The 2,748-nt window shown below is 41.6% G+C and overlaps 1 protein-coding gene across 1 annotated transcript in view; it reads right to left on the bottom strand.

Moving 5' to 3' along the window:
- Window positions 1–265, bottom strand: part of EXOC5 (exocyst complex component 5) — an 18,084-nt gene extending 17,819 nt beyond the window's left edge. Inside the window, exon 1 of the mRNA XM_009331335.1 lies at window positions 180–265. The gene's annotated coding sequence lies outside the window, so the exon portion shown is untranslated. The remainder of the gene's footprint in view (window positions 1–179) is intronic.
- Window positions 266–2,748: the final 2,483 nt, after the last annotated feature.

Genomic DNA, 2,748 nt, shown 5'->3' with positions numbered 1-2,748 from the left:
TTGTTACTGAATAATTGGTTCTGAGTAATTGGCTCATGGTCACAAATTCTAGCAATTCTCCCAAATGAAAACCTCCTTGGACACACACCAGCACTACATACAGGCTTTTTGTTATATGTGTAATAAAACAGTACAATTAGAGATACATTCGCTTTGACCATTATGCAATTTTATTTTACCTTTTTGGATCAAATGCTTCTCCACCTCTGGAACCTCCTCCAGGTGTTCTCCATGCCAGGCGTTCAATGTATTCATCTGCCACAAAAGGCTCCTAGCCACAGAAAAAAAACTCCTTACAATGTGCCACAGCAGGTTGTTCCTTAAGCAGCTGCTTACACATCATTTTGCAAGCGTTTGGAAGCTTTACTACAATCAAGAGCAAGTACAGTGTTGACAATTACCCTGTCACCTCTTATGTTTATGTATTTCATATAGAGAACACTGGTCTTAATATGGTGGGTTTGAACATCTAGTCTAGAGATTGCCAGACCACTAGCAAAGAATTTGCTGCAGGTCTATGAAGAGTTGGCTCTAAATGACCTGTCCTTATTTCCAGGTAAGCTTAGGGCTTGTCATTACAAAACGTCTGGACCATGCAGCAGCTACACTGATTTGAGATGTTACATCACGAGACCCAGCCGTCAGCTGTGCAGCAAATTAGACAGAAGAACTGATCTGCCTAAAAAATTATGTGGCAAAGTCAGTTTTCTTTGCAGTTGCTCAACTCTCCGATGCAGTTCACAACACGGCATCACAAGCAGAACTGACCAAGGCACTGCCCTGTGGCAAAAACAGCGTGAGACTGCTGCTGGACACTATGCAACATCAAACTGCAGCTGCAGAAACAAAGCAGATAAAAGGAAAAAAAAAATGAAGCAAGCATAAAAACAGATGATGGACTTGACTTTCCCAAGAAGGAAAAACAGGGCATGAGTGATGCTAAAAACACAAGGTTACACCGCACAACAGTGAACAGTTAAGATGATTTTTCCATCCAACAATGTTTTTGGAAGGCAGAGACCTCGTGATAAAACCAAGAGCTCCTATTTAAGTTGGCCTAATACTTAAGCCAGCTCCAACATTTCTTTACATAGTTAATATTAAATACTCAAAACATAGTCCAACACCTATCCTTTCAAAAACTAGCATTTATCACTTCAGCTTCATTGGTAATCTAGCAGTATTGTTTAGGTGCTAACATCAGCACATCTAAGACCAGTAAGCAAAGTATTCTCACAACCACCAGGATTTCATGGAAAGCTTTTAAATTACAGGCAGCAATGGTTCTAAAACTGTGAAACACAACCCAACACGGAGCCAGGAGTGGCTCTGGTTAACAGTGGTGTTTGCCACAACTCCTTTCTAATGAAACATGTGAACGTGCCACCACTGCTCTTGATAAAGCTTGGTTTAAAAAAATAAAAATAATAAAAAATAAACAGACCTCCACAGGTCCCAAATTGGTTCTTGTATCAATAGGTCTAAAACCTTGTCAGAAGTAATAGGGAGGGAAAAAACAGCATTATAGTATTATTTTAATAACTAAAAGCAAGGGTTGGAAAGCAAATATTGACAGTTCAAGGTTTGTCATTCCTCAAAAACACATTATGCCCTATCCAGTCAGGCCCAGCTATTAAACAGAAATATAAAATTCTTCTAAATACATTTTGCAACATGCTGAATCCTGCTGGACAGGACAGAAGTTTCATCCTTTCAACAGATCACCCAGTAACTCCTCATTCAAGGACTGACTAGAGTAACTGGGTTTTGCTTACCCTCCTTGGTTAAGCTTCAGAAATAACTGGATGACACCACATACAATTTCTCTACAAGCCACTCGTCTCTTTAACCCAGTCCTTCCTGATACACAACGTTAAGTTCCCTTTACGTGAATCCTTTTCATCAAAAGTTCTAATGCAGTGTTTTCATACCAAGTGTAAATTCTCTCCTTATGTCATCTTTACGTCTAAATGTTTGGGAACATTTTTGCAATTTTAATTATAGATGAAATGAGCCATTCAATACAGTAACATTCCCTTCAGGGGAGTCCTCCAGCTTCCTAATTACCTTATGGCTCTTCGCAGCACTTCTTTATATGAAAATCACAACCACAATCTTCCCTCTGAAGATCCCGTAATTCAGCTGGAGTACCACTCTACCTACAAGGATACCAATGCCAAGTACAGCGCGCTATGGAAGAACCCTGTATAAAGGATGCACTGTTTACTGATGCTCTGTGTGTGTACATAACATTTTCTACATTTCTCCCTTCCTTCAGATGTTCGTGCTAAAAGATAATTCACATACACACACATAATGACCTTGAATTTTTTCCTTTTTTTTTTTTGGTAAAACAACATTTACAGAGTTCTTCTGCAAGCCTATCAAAGCCTCCTCTCTTAAGAAAATCTGATATACATGCCCTAGACCCTCAAAAAAAAAATTATAATGCCAATCATGCCCTATCCATTATGCCTCTACACCCCTCTAAAGCTCCCTCGAGTGCATGCGTACACAGAGTACCTGCAGCTCCCTCCCCCGCATCCCCAAAACTAGTCGGGCACACGGCCACAAACGCTGTGGTTAACCCCGAACTCGGTGCCGCCCCACCAGCCAAACTGAACCGGCACCAGCCCAGTCCCCTCCGCTGCCCTTCCCACAGTGCGGGCGCTCCCGTGCGTCCCCCTCTTCCGCAACGCTCATCCCATCTCCCACTCTGCCTCTCTCCTCCTGCAACATCTGCTCTTC

This window comes from Pygoscelis adeliae, unplaced genomic scaffold (genome assembly GCF_000699105.1).
Source record: "Pygoscelis adeliae isolate BGI_AS28 unplaced genomic scaffold, ASM69910v1 Scaffold199, whole genome shotgun sequence".
In the NCBI taxonomy this organism is placed as follows: Eukaryota; Metazoa; Chordata; class Aves; order Sphenisciformes; family Spheniscidae; genus Pygoscelis; species Pygoscelis adeliae.
Note: the sequence above shows the minus strand (reverse complement) of the source record. Positions and strands in the feature narration are given on the sequence as shown.